The sequence below is a fragment of the Eleutherodactylus coqui genome, chromosome 9 (assembly GCF_035609145.1).
Source record: "Eleutherodactylus coqui strain aEleCoq1 chromosome 9, aEleCoq1.hap1, whole genome shotgun sequence".
Taxonomy (NCBI): Eukaryota; Metazoa; Chordata; class Amphibia; order Anura; family Eleutherodactylidae; genus Eleutherodactylus; species Eleutherodactylus coqui.
In genome coordinates this window covers 112,406,037-112,420,855 of record NC_089845.1, presented here as the reverse complement: position 1 = coordinate 112,420,855, position 14,819 = coordinate 112,406,037, and the positions used below count along the sequence as shown (strand labels likewise).

Below are 14,819 nucleotides of genomic sequence, written 5' to 3'. Positions count from 1 at the left end.
AGCCCATTGAATTCAATGGAGCCGGCAATACAGCCGGCTCCATTGAAAGCAATGGGCTGCCGGCGAGCGCGGGATGAATTTTCGGGAAGGGCTAAAATATAAGCCCTTACCTGAAAAAGGAAGATTTTAGTGTAAAAAAGAATAAAAATGCAGGCATTCTCTTCAATGGAGCCGCTGCTGCTGCTGGCGACTACATTGAAGACAATGGTCCGCTGGCACACCTGAATTCTTTTTCAGGGAAGGGCTTTACATATAAGCCATTCCTTGGAAATGAATTGAAAGTGATTTAAAAAACAAAAAAATAGATACTCACCTCCCTTCAGCTGCCGGGCACAGCCGCGTCTTCTCCTGCTGTCCCCTGCACTGTGGTGCTGAACTGCTGTCATTCAGCTGGGAGCTGCGCTGAGCCAATCAGAGGCAACACTCATTCACCCATTCATGAATTCATGAATGGGTGTGAGTGAGATCTGCCTCTGATTGGCTCTGCGCTGAGCCAATCAGGGGCATGTCTGACTCACACCCCCTTCACACCCACTGCAGGCCGGCTGCGCTGAACTCCATCTGCCGGGACAAGGTGAGTATATATTTTTTTTATTTTTACACATTTCTGGATGAATTGCAGGGAAGGGCTTATATATTTAAGCCCTTCCCGACAATTCATCCCGCGATCGCCGGCAGCCCATTGCTTTCAATGGAGCCGGCTGTATTGCCGGCTCCATTGAATTCAATGGTCAGTGCTTGTTTAATCGAGATGAGTACCGCATGGTGCTCGTCTCGAGTAATGAGCATCTCGAGCACCCTAATACTCGAACGAGCATCAAGCTCGGACGAGTATGCTCGCTCATCTCTATTAAAGAACTTTTTGCAAAACTTATTAAGTGAAAGTATTATACGATTAATACATTTTAGGTAGCTCCTCTATATATTTCTAGAACTCAATAGCTTTCTCCTCAGGACTTGAACTATCACAACAGTAGGCAGAGGTGATTGAGAGCTGCATTTCAAAAAATAATTTTCCCACTGGCAATGAATTACGAACACAAGAAATTTCAACTGGGTGAACTGCGTAAGATGCACAACATGAGTTACATTAAAGGGGTTGTGCCAAGTTATAAAATTATACCCTATCCTCAGTTTTTTTGTCAGATATGTGTACCCAAGGTTACTTATTGATTAATTGATTGAGTTCCATTGTGTATGAGAGAGCAGACTGAGTTGAGAGCTGAAGTAATTGTGTTGTTGCACAAAACGTTGGCTGCTTCTGTGTCATGGAATAAAGTTATGGTAAAGAGAGGCAGAAAACAGAATGTGTGAATTTCAAGACATTTCAGTTAATAATGGGGTGGGCTTGTATCTGGATGGGGAGAGCAGCACTTGAAAAGAAAAGGCAAGAAAATGTAAATTATGGTCAAATAGAGAAGGAGTTAAGTTTGACTGGTTGGATGGAGACTAGAGGTGGATAGAAATAAGGTCTAGTTTGTATCCCTTCTTAAGTAGCTGTGGAGGACCTCTGTGAGAGTTCAAAGGAGAAATCAGGGGCAGCAGTTAGGAGGTAGCTTAATGGCATGTGTCAATGAGGATGTTGACCTCACCCACAATGAAGTGATGCTAACATGATGGTCATTTTGAGGTTGGAGGGAGAATAAATGCAAACCGAATATACTTCAAATAAAGGGAGGGTAAGGGAAGGTAGAAGCGAAATTCGATTGGAGAAAAAGTAGCTCAAATTTTGACAAATTTTTATGTAGAACTATTAGACCATTTTTTAACCCTTTCCAATCCAATTTGTATCCTGTTTTTCCTAGGGGGCTTACTCTTTTTCTGCTGTTATACAACGTCGATATATGCTGGCTAAAGCCAGTACTGCATGAGGTGCATGGATAGGCTCTGACAGCAGAGAGGCTGGCAATATACAGTAAGAGAACCCTGACGGATGTCTTCCAACATCAGAGCTGTACAGCCTTAAATCATAATGTCTTCAGAGGTCAGACAGTGGATTGGAAAGGGTTTAAGGATAAAGAACTTTTTACAAAACCTGTTAAGACACTGCCAACTGCTCCACTGGGTGTGTTCTGGGATGGAAAGGGATTGAAGGCTGTCACAAAAGATTGCTACACAGAAGGTTGTGTATGAGGGTGTCTGCCAGGTTTCAGTTCGACCCAAGATGGCTAGGATATGAAAAATGAAGAGGTCATAGATGTAGGAAACGTTGTTGCCAACTGAAAGTGCATTCTGCTGGGCTCTGTACAAAAGGGGAAGCACATACATTCAATACTAGTTATGTTTCAGTCCTTTTAAATAAGATCATGTGATTATCACCGACAACTGTGCTTACAAGTGGGATGGGCACTAACATAAGCCACATATTGCTCAACAACCGCTCTACAAAATCATGGCTCCCTGTGAATGATTACATGCTAAAATGACTAAAATGCACTAAAGTAAAACATTCGATATGTAACAGCAATATTATTGTAAGGCCTTAGTCAGACGGGCGTTTTTTGCCGCGATTTGCGCATGCGCATGCGTCCGGCGATTTTATAAAACCATTGCTTTGCAATGGTATCGGACACATGAGCGCTTTTTATGCGCTCGTCCGATAAATTATAGAACAGAAATCGCAGATCGCACCTATCTGCGATCTGCGATTCCTGTTCTCTTCTGTATATGCGCTCAATGGGGCCGGCGGCAGCAGCGCCGACCCCATTGAGAACATATAGAAGACAAATCCTTCTTCTCTGCCACAGCTGTAACAGCTGTGGCAGAGAAGAACGATGTTCGCCCATTGAATTCAATGGAGCCGGCAATACAGCCGACTCCATTGAAAGCAATGGGCTGCCGGCGTGCGCGTGATGAATTGTCAGGAAGGGCTTAAATATATAAGCCCTTCCCTGCAATTCATCCAGAAAAGTGTTGAAATAAAAAATATATATATACTCACCTGCTCCCGGCAGCCGGAGTTCCACGCGGCCGTCCTGCAGTGGGTGTGAAGGGGGTGTGAGTCAGACCTGCCCCCTGATTGGGCCGTCCTGCAGTGGGTGTGAAGGGGGTGTGAGTCAGACCTGCCCCCTGATTGGCTCAGCGCTGAGCCAATCAGGGGGCAGGTCTGACTCACACCCCCTTCACACCCACTGCAGGACGGCCGCGCGGAACTCCGGCTGCCGGGAGCAGGTAAGTATATATATATATTTTTTATTTTAACACTTTTCTGGATGAATTGCAGGGAAGGGCTTATATATTTAAGCCCTTCCCGACAATTCATCCCACACTCGCCCGCAGCGCATTGCTTTCAATGGAGGCGGCTGTATTGCCGGCTCCATTGAATGCAATGCGCTGGACAGCTCCGGCCCGTTTCTAATGAAACGCGGCTAGGAGCAGATTTTCGGGCACCAGTCACGCGATTTGCGGAAGCGCATCCGTCATGCGATCCGCAAATCGCGCGAAAAAATGCCCGTCTGACTAAGGCCTAAGAAGTAATATTATGAAACATCACCACTGCTCTGGTCACGAAGATCATACTTGACATACTTGCCAATGAAAATGAGTTAATACAGTATATTGTGGCATATTGATTTTTTTGATCACCACGCAAACCTCCATCTTAAAGTGACTCTCCAGGCCAGGAGAACCAAAGATTGCAGAACCACTTTTCTGACTACCTGATTCATCCCGTGCTGATCTGACTGTCCAGCAGTGCTCATGTGGACAGCACTGGTTAGTCAAACAGGTGTAGTGTCTTAGAGTAATGATACATACTAATATACAGTGTGCATCAGACAGTCAGAGAAGCGGTGTGGCCATCTTTGTCTCTCCAGGCCTGGAGGGTTACTTCAGTACATAGTTATCACCTTCTAGGGGTCATTGATCTTGGATGCAATAGCTTGGTCTTGGGTGCAATGGCAATAAATCAAATTTATGTGTCGTTCTAAAGTATTCCTATTTGCTCACTGCAACTTCAAGGTCCACATATGTTTTAATCAATATAAAATGTCTGTAATTACATACCACTCTGAATAATGCATTTTCAGCTTTCTCAAGAACTATAGACAAGAAGGTGTAGAATATTAAAACTGCCCATTGTCATCTGAAATAATGTCATCTTTAGCTCTATTAACAACAAATATACATGATGCACATTAAAAGTTATAATGTAGAAGAATAAACAATGTTGAAGTACAAAGAATATTTTGTAATCTTGAATACGTCCTAGACCTGAATCTTTGAACACTTCTGCTTGTGCCTGGCTCAGGTGAGCATGCTTTCCACCCTGCTACAGCAATATGTAAACCACGCTTCTATAGCAAACAATAGGTTGCTATATAAGCGCTCACATGGAGCTTTTTTACCAGCGCAGAATCCACACTGGTAAAAAAGATAGGACAGTGAGTGCCGACTCACCTGTCATCTTTGTGCTGTGGCGCTGTCCATGGTGCTGGCCACAGGAATCCATGGGAGCAGCGGCAGCACTCTGCTTACAGCACAGACATGTGAACTGGCTGCTCCACGGAGCATGAAGCAGCTCGTTCACCGGAGAATTCCTCCATGTAGCAGCGTGTAAACCACGCTCGTCTGAACAAGACATACATTTGCATTGTGCAATTACATCACCTTAGAAGAATAGCCTGGTAATCTGCATCTATGTCTCAAAAGGTTTTAAATACTTGATCTAGAACATAGAAACATATGAGTGTCCTATTCCTCTAGGGAGGAAAGAGTAAGTGTGGTGGCTCAGTTGTTACCACTGCTGCCTTGTAGTGCTGCAATTCTAGGTTCAAATCTGATCAAGGGCAACATTTGTATGGAGTTTTTCAAAGTCCAAGCCGACGTTGTAACTATAACAAAATATATTCAGCCTAACATTCATTCTATGCAGTAGACAATAGGTTAGAACCCCCCGTGCTCCAGTAACCGGATAGGTGAAATGAAATGAGAAGGCAAAAGGAACTTACTTAACAGGGGTGTCACTGGAATTGACAGCCCTGGATATCCTGGTCGGCTCGTAGAAATAAGATCTTGTCCAAGTTGCGACGAGAAAAGATCATTTATTCACAAGGTGCAACGCGTTTCGGCTGAAACATCAGCCTTTATCAAGCATGATATCCAGGGGTGTCAATTTCACTGACACCCCTGCTAAGTAAGTTCCTCTTGCCTTCTCATTTCACCTATCCGGTTACTAGAGCACGGGGGGGGTTCTAACCTATTGTCTACTGCCTTTGCTGCCTCTGGTATACATTCTACCTAGAGTCACCCTGCGATGCTCTCTCCCATTGGATGTCTTTTTGACCAGTGATCAGGACTCCTTGACGACATCACAGCTTCCACCGTGGATAATTATTGCCTTCCAGGATCATTAGACGCACCGTGACCTTTCACAGGAACCGGTACGTCTGGGGTGAGTCCAATTGGATTTCCCTTTTTTTCCCTACTCTGCCATTTCCTCCACCTTATATTGGAGCGCTAATCTCATCTCTTTACTTTATTCATTCTATGCACAAAGCTCTGGTTTGATATAAGAGGTATTTCAAGGCAATATTTCTAGTTTTGCTCTCACCATGTAAGTGCTTGATCGTGAGATGAAGGCAAAAATATGATTTTCTTTTTTAGACAAAGCTTTTATGTATTTCAAAATGTTTACTGAAAAGCTTTCGCAGTGTATGTACCTGCATCAATGAACCATGAGAAATTTGTAGCATTGTAAAGTGCCACCTCTGAAGCATCTATAAAAATGAAGGCCATATGCTAAAAGATTCACTGTTTGTTGATTCTCTACAATAAAGTAAGCAACCATTTCCTCTTCACAAAATGATATTTTGTATCCATGTTTAATAGCAGGCTTTTAGATTCTAAACACTGTACTGGACAATGTTGCTCAAACATGGCACTCTGGCATCTCAGGATAGGACTAGTGATGAGCGAGCATACTCGCTCAGGGCAATTGCTCGAGCGAGCATTGCCCTTAGCGAGTACCTGCCCACTCGAAAGAAAAAGTTCAGCTGCCGGCGGCGGGCAGGGAGCGGCGGGGGAGAGCAGGGAGGAACGGAGGGGAGATCTCTCTCTCCCTCTCTCCCCCCCGGCTCCCCCTGCTCACTGCCCCAACTCACCTGTCACCCGCGCCGGCAGCCGAACCTTTTTTCTCGAGAGGGCAGGTACTCGCTAAGGGCAATGCTCGCTCGAGCAATTGCCCTTAGCGAGTATGCTCGCTCATCTCTAGATAGGACCTATGTATACAAAAGAGGATAAAATAGGTCAGCACAATAGAAATCTATAGGTTCACGTTAAACCATGGCTGCAACATACACCAGAAGCAGAAACCAAAAATGGCAACAGCACACAAAATAAATTTACTATCGGAGGTATACATACCTATAATTAATACTCTAGCCACCTTAAATAATGCAAGGTTCTTGGTATATGATGTTATCAAATTACATTGACCCATCTACCAACGTCCAGGTGACCAAGCTCTCAGATGGGTCCTAAGGCTAATACCAGGTGATTTAACCTTAACCTGGGAAAGTTGGGTACCTACCTCTCAGAATGTTCCTCTCTTACGACTAAGCCTGGTCACTTGTATGTTGGTAGATGGGCCAATGTAATTTGATCATATTATATACCAAGAACCTTGCATTATTTAATGTGGTTAGAGTATTGATTATAGGTATGTGTACCTCTGATAGTAAATTTATTTTGCGTGCTGTTGCCATTTTTGGTTTCAGGACCTATGTATACATCTTGCAATCTTGTTTTTAAGGTATAGTGAGTAAATGGTGTTGTTATACATGAAGAGATGAGTGCTGGATAGATTTATAGCTTTAAAAACCTTTGGTTTCTCTGTTGTCGATGTGGTTTACTCCCCAATCTTCACGCACCGTCAGGAATGTAAAGTTCAAGAAGAGTGGTGAGCTAGTAAAACACATTCATTTATGTCAAAAATATAGATATTTCATTTAGAAATTAAAAATTTCATTTAGATGTTGCCCTTGGTCAAATTTGGACCTGGAATCCCAGCACGGCAAGGCAACAGTCATAACCACTGAGCCACCACGCTTCTTCCTCCTTCTTACTCGTCTGGAACAGTCAGTTCTAGAAGTTGTTGTGTATAAATCAGAGCAACTCTGACAAGAGGCAAATTGTGATGGCAAGATGACTGGGTCAGAGCATCTCTAAAACAGAAGGGCTTATGTTCTAGTTGTGCTGTGGCTAGCACCCATCAAAAGTTATCAGAGGAAAGACAACCGATGATCAAGTGACAAGATCATGGGCTTCCAAGGTTCATTGATGTATATGGGAGCAAAGGCTAGCCTGTCTAGTTCAATTCTACAAAACAGCTCTTGTAACACAAATTGTTGATAAAGTATATGCCGGCAACAGTGCCACTATTGAGCAACCATGCTTTCTCCTCATTTGGCCGGGACAATCCTCCTGAGGTTTGGGTTCACAGCGAACCAAACTTTTAGCAAAGTACACCCCAAAGCAGAGTTCAGCTAATTTGGTTCACTCAACACTAGAGATGAGCGAGCATACTTGGTAAGGCGATTTACTCGAGAGAGCATTGCCTTTGTCGAGTAACTGCTGGCTTGTCCTTGAATATTCGGTGGGGCGCAGGGGTGAGTGGGGGGTTACAGAGAGGATCGGGAGAGAGAGAGAGATCTCTCACTCTCCCCCCCACTCCCCTCCGCCACCCCGCACCGCCCCCACCCACCATGGCCCCCGAATCCTCAGGGACGAGCCAGCAGTTACTCGAAAAAGGCGATGCTCTCTCGAGTAAATCACCTTACCGAGTATGCTCGCTCATCTCTACTCAACACTAGTGAAAAATCCACAAAGTAACTTTAGAATGCAGACTTCTTCTTTTAAGAAACCTAGTGAATTGTGATCCTACCCTTGTACCCACACTACAAGGAGTTCTGTAGATCTTTACAGTAACTATCCTGAGGATAGGTCATCGATATTATAGTCCCTGAAAACCCCTGCAAAGAGTGAATTTTGCTGTGAAAATCTGCACCAAAATCCACATCAAAATCTACACAAAAATTTTGGTGTGGGCTTACAGTACTCTGCAATGTGTGATCATACCTTTACATATTATATATTATTATTTATATAGCTCCCAGGTATACACATATATTTATGACCTGTGTGGTAAGATACAAAAGTGCCCCTTGTGCAGAAAAACGCACAAGTTGTTACGTCTGATGCTACATTTGGAACAGCCTAGAGAAGCATGCAATGGCTTGCTCACTTTATTCCTTTCTAGCTACAAACTTGGAAACAGAAGGAACCCCAAAGTAGAGTCTGCAGTTACAATTTTAACCCTGGAACAAGAATGTCACTGTGTATTGTGTCCTGCCATAAAATAGGGAGATGCTTTTGAATAATACATTTTATGTTACTGAACTGTAGATTGTAAGTTACAACAAAAGTAATTTTCTGAGAAAGCACCCCTTGATCCCTCTGGCTCCTACTGTCACATTGGACAAAATTGATAATTGTTTAGTGTAAGTATGTCATGTGATTGAATGATGAACAATAATTTGTTTGTTCCTCGTTCACTGCCTCAGTTATGCCCACCTAATAATCACTGTATGTTGGCAACACATTCCCTCGTGTAAACAGGGGGGTATCTTGAGACAACAAAGGAACAGAAAACTCTTTTATACCCCTCAACTTTGAATTAGTTGATCAGCTAAAAGTGAAACAATGCATACAGTTGTAGCTGACAATCTGCAGCACGTCAGGGGCTTACTGGGTCAATCCTTTAAGGTTATTTTGTACATTCTCCTTTTTAGACCTGTTTAATGATAGGTAACAACAATCATACATTTTTAACTAGCCATTAAATATATATATATATATAACCTACAGTATACTTGATGGTTGCTAGTGATAGTTTGTTCACAAGTGAGCTGGCTCTCTAAGCTGACTGATCTACGTGAATAACAAGAACCAGTCAGTGAGCTGGAAATGGCTCTTTTAATGACTCTTATGTTGAAGATGATTGATCGCTCAGGCTGTTCTGCCCTCTCATTCGACTCTGTAGAGTTGAGAGGAGGCCAGAACAGCAAGCAGATAGGCAGCCCTGCTCACCCTCTTCATAGTTCGGCATATGAGCTGTACCATGAAGGGAAGGGTGGAGAGGAGGGGCTGCCTTCCGCTGTTCTGCCATCCTCTCAACTCCACAAGTCTATGAAAGAACAGCATGTAATGAAGAGCTGTGCAGGAGCTTAAAAAGCCAGCTGTTTTTTGTGAGCTGAGCCAAATGATCCGTCTTACCATAAACAGCTGCAATTCTCATCAGTAATGATTGCCACCATATTTTTTTCTACTCCACTGGATCTTATAAAAGCAGCGTTACTGCCAACACAGACAAATCACTACCTCTGATTGCATTACACTCAATGATAATTGTGCCTGAGTAAAGTACAACTCCCCAAGGTGAGCCTGCTTCCTACATTGGCTGTTATCACATTCCCGGTGTGTCCTGCTAAGTTCTGTTATGGGGTGCAGCAGCCTGTTTACGGGAGGGTAGAGTCTGAATGCAGGAACATGATGTCAGAAAGGAGCCCCGGAGTCCCTGGGGAGGGTCATGTGGGGAGAGGTGAGTATCAGATCCTTTGTTGTGTTGTGCCATAGGGAATCCATTTGTAAAAACATATTTTATCTCGGAAAACCCTTTTAAAACCACTAACAGCTGAAGTGAATAGCATTGATAATCTAGTTACAATGGTATATGTAAAGAGGTGAATATACTAAACAGCAAGTAAGAAGTCATTTTTTGAAGTTCATATGGGAAAGCATAGTGAAGTGATCTATCTGAGTGACTTTGACAAGAGAAAATTGTGATGATTGGATGACTAGATCAGAGCATATTCAAAACAGAAGATGCCTCGGAGTGTTCCCAGTATGCAATAGCTATTATCTACCAAAAGTGGTCCAAGTAAGCATAACTGGTGAACCGACAACTGGGTCATGTGTGCCCAAAGTCAATTGATATATGTGGGGACCAAAGGCTAGTCTATCTAGTCAAATCTCGCAGAAAAAATTCTGTGGCACAAATTTTTTAAAAAGTTCATTCTAGCTAGGGCTATTATATGGCATCACAGTTTGCTGAGTATGGATCTGCATAGCCACAGACTGGTCATAGTGTCCATACTGACCCTTGTCCACCACCTTAAACACCTACAATGGGCACATGAGCATGATAATTTGCATGAAAGAAGGTGGCGTGGTTCAATGAATTATGTTTTCTTTTACATCATGTGGACAGCCTACTGTGTGTATGTCGCTTACTTCGGGAAGAGATGGCACCAGAATGCACTATGGGAAAAAAGATGAGGTGGCGGAAAGTGTGATACTCTCGGCAATGTTCTTTTAGGACCTTGTTTTGGATCTTGGCAGTCATGTGGATGCTTCTTTGACACATACCATTTACTTAAAAATTGTAGCAGACCAAGTATACCCCCTTCTTGACAATGATATTCTCTAATGGCAGTGGCCTCTTTCAGAACAATAATGTATCCTACTGCACTTCAAAAATTGTTCAATGGGGAACATGACAAAAAGCTTGAGGTGTTGACTTGGCCTCCAGATTCACCAGAGATCTCAATCCAATCAACTATGTACTGAAAAACCAAGCCCAGTCCATGGAGGCCATACCTCACAACAAGCAGCACTTAAAAGGATCTGTTGCTAATGTTTGGTGCCTGATACATTCAGAGTCTGTGCAATTCATTCCTTAATGGGTCAGAGCTCTTTTGGCAGCTTAATTGGGAACTAAGCAATATTAGGCAGATGCTTTTTATGTTATGGCTGACCAGTATATGTTAAGGTTAAAGTGGATCAGTCAGCTCTCCTGACATGTGTTTTGGAAAATACTCATATTTCTATGGCTGGGTTCTCATGGGATGTAAATCCCGTGGAAATCTCGTGGCTTGGCCACACCGAAAAAACGCGAGATTTCCAGAACACCCAATACAAAACTGTGCTAAACAATTCTCGTGGGTAGTTGGTGAACTGTCTGGTGACCTGTTGACAAATTTAAGAAGAATATCAATGAATCATCTGTTGCCATATTAATATTGGCCTTATTATCATTCTACAGCCTTAAATACCCAAACTTCACTTTACTCTGTAATTGGTTAACTTCATTGAAATATTGTTTCTGACTATTGTAATTAATGATAACACATTAATCACTTTTATCATGTACATTTCTGATCAAATTGATAGATGGAAATGCAATTTCAACTGCAATAACCTCCCTTCATCTTGTGTCCTCTTACTTCATTGTCTTATATTTTTTTATGGATTAACACTTTAAAGCATACGTCATGGCAGACAGCTCTCGTTTCACACAGTTCTTCATTTGAATATTCAAATGATATATTATAATTTAAAGCAATAATGCAGTGGAAGGTAAAGGAGTATTTTCACAATCCTCAAAAATGCATTAAGTTACATGTTTCAGCCAGTAATTAAGCAGGAATTTATGGCATAGTACCTGTTACATCAAGGGCAAAGATTAGTGTACCTATGGAAACTAAGAAGTTCTGAAAAAAGGAGCACATGCTGTCATGTACATCTGTGGATAATCATTGCTGATTATCATCACCATGGCTAACACGCTACACTGTTCCCAATAACACGAGATGATACAAGTGTCTTTGACATCACGCTCAAGCTCTTCACGGAGAAGCTGATGGCTCGGACTTTATTTCATGTGGATGGAGTAAATAATGTTACAATAATATCTTATGTCTCTTGAACATGTCTTCAGCATACCAATGGGACACTTTTATCCAGTCCCTTAGGTAGAGGGTATTATTGATCCTACCTGAGTGCTGCTAATAAAATGAAACTGTGCATTGACTCATCACTTGTTTCTGCTTTTCTAGTATTTGTATTTCTAACATCGTGATCTCAGTACAAATACTAACAAATATCCTCTATATGTTACATATCAGCTTTTTATCATAGTATCACTAGAAACAATCTACATTCCGAAAAAAAGCATAAAAACATGTAAACACAACAAATATTAAAGGCAAATAGAAACAATACATATTAGCATGACTGTTAGATATATATAGATTACATTACTGTCATTGGAAAATCATGAGTAACATCACACTGTCACATACAGATATACTGCATATATATATATATATATATATATATATATATATATATATATATATATATATACACACACACACACACACAAAGATCAAGTTGGACAAGTAATGAAGTACGGTAGCAAATTGAATTTGTTATCGCGCAAAACTCATCATGACAGGACACCAAACTATGTTAGTATAGAACTATATATATATATATATATATATATATATATATATATATATATATATAAATATATATATATATATATATAAATATATATATATATATATATATATATATATATATATATACATACACACACACACACACACATACACACATGTGTAAGGCATTTGTACATTTGCGAGGGAATGATAAATGGTAATTACCTGTTCCAGGCAGCTATAGAGAAGTGAATGTGATGCTCTTGCTGGAGATGTGCTTGTCAATCAGTGGCTCCTCTTCTAACACCCTATAGAGTAGAGATAATCTCCCTCCAGAAGTCTTTTAGGCTTTCAGGCACACCATTGTTTTTTTCCTTTTTACAGTAATCTATGTCTGTTGAAAGCTCCTTTTTCAACTGTTACTTTCCTGCTCAGCTTCTGCCTTTCTCTATGCTACCTCATGGTAACACTTTTCTCTGCTTGTGGTTTGCAGCCCCTCCTTTCTACTTTGCTCTCTCTTTTCCCCCCTCTTTCTTTTGCTCTCCAGATCTCTGTCTGAAACTGCACTCTGGTCCAACACAGCTCTCTGATGATTGGGTATATCATAAGCTATGGTACTATGACATCTGCTTGCCAAGTGCAGAGAAAAGCCATAAGGCATGGAATACATCCAGAAGTCATAACTAGTCTGTATGTTTATTTCAATCAAAATGTAGAATGTTATTCCAATGTGAATGGGAAGCATTATTTTGTGCATGAACTCCCGCTGCGCTATGTGCATGGTTGTGTTTCTGCACATGTTGCACGATGAATGCAGTTATTCATATTGCTTATTACTAAGGTCAAGAATCATTCTGAACTACAGCAGAATGGAGGCTCCTGGATTGTTACCTGTTGCTATAGCAGCATGATGAACTACTATAAAGAAATCAAAGCGCCATTTTCTTTCAGTAGACTATACATTAATATGTAATGGGGTGTAACCACGCTGCTAGTATGCATTAACCCGTAAGAACATTGCCTATTTTGGCCTTAAAGGGGTTTTCCTGGCAGCACCAGCTGTCATTGCCAGGCTACACTGGGATTGGAGCAGAAGCCGCTACTCCGACCCCTATGTAGGGGCTGGTGCTCATAACTGTAGGCTGAGTTCTCATTGAAATCAATGGGACCCCAGTATGCAATTACAAGCACAGCTCCCATTGATTTCAATGAGAGCTGCCCCTGCAATTATGAGTGCCAGCCACTACACAGGGGTCGAAGAAGCGGCTTCCCTGCTGACCCTGGTGTAGCCTTCCAATGACAGCCGGCACAGCCTAGAAAACCCCTTTAAGAAGCAAGTCTTATTTTTCAAATTTATGAACTAATATCTTTTGAATGCTTTTACTTATTGATGGGACTTTGAGATTAAGTACGCATTTTTATTTTGATTTAGATTTTTTATATACAGATATAGCAAAAGGGGGGTGATTTAAACTTTTACTACTTTTTTTTATTACAATTTAAAAAACTTTATTGATCTTTTTTTAACTTTATTTTTAAGTCCCCCTGGGGGACTACAATTTGCAATACTTTGATCGCTCCTGCAGTATGACGCAATGCTATAGCATTACGTCATACTGCATTCTATCAGGCAGCCTATCAAGCCACCCCAGGGGATGGCTTGATAGGCAGTCTCTCAAGGCAGCCCTGGGGCCTTTCAGAAGGCCCCCGGCAGCCATGACACCTGCATGGCTCCCCCGATCTCTCAGAATTGACAGCGGCATTTAAAGGGTTAATAGCCGTGATCGTCCGAAAGGCCGATTACAGCTATTGCCCGTGGGTGTCAGCTGTAGTAAACAGCTGACGTCCGCGCTGTATGCAGAGAGGTTACCCCGCGACCTCTCCTCATACATTTACATCCTGGAGCGGGAAAGAGTTAAGTTTAGCAATAATTTTTCACATTTACTAGCAAATTTCAAAACCTGATTTTTTTAAAAGACCAATTCAGTTCTGACATGGATTTAAACAGCCTATATAACAGGAAAAACCCCAATGAATCACCCCAATTTAAAAACTGCACCCCTAAACATATTCAAAAATGGCATATAGGTAGTTAGCCAACCCTTTAGATGTTTCACAGGAATTAAAGCAAAGTGCATCAAAATTAGAACTTTTTTGGCACATTTTCAATTTAAAACCATTTTTTCTATTAGGGTGACTACCCACTACAGTTGTTTTTCACAGCGAAATTCGCAGTGTTTTTTTTCTGCAGGGCTCTATGGGACTTGTAATGTTAAAATCGCGATCATGCAAAATCGCGATTTCGCGGTAAATTGCGATTTTGCTCGATCGCGATTTTAACATTACAAGTCCCATAGACCCCTGCAGAAAAAAAAAACTTTAGTGGGTAGTCACCCTAACACAGCAGGAGTTAGCAGAGAAGCTAAATTTAAAATGTATTTCCCTGATTCTGCAGTTTTTAGAAATGCCCCATATGTGGGCATAATTTGCTGTTTGGCACATGGCCAGGCTTTGAAGGGAAGGAGAGCTATTAGG

General features: G+C 41.7%; 1 protein-coding gene across 1 annotated transcript in view; it reads right to left on the bottom strand.

Moving 5' to 3' along the window:
* Positions 1 to 12,565, bottom strand: part of OPRK1 (opioid receptor kappa 1) — a 74,884-nt gene extending 62,319 nt beyond the window's left edge. Inside the window, exon 1 of the mRNA XM_066579010.1 lies at positions 12,510 to 12,565. The gene's annotated coding sequence lies outside the window, so the exon portion shown is untranslated. The remainder of the gene's footprint in view (positions 1 to 12,509) is intronic.
* Positions 12,566 to 14,819: the final 2,254 nt, after the last annotated feature.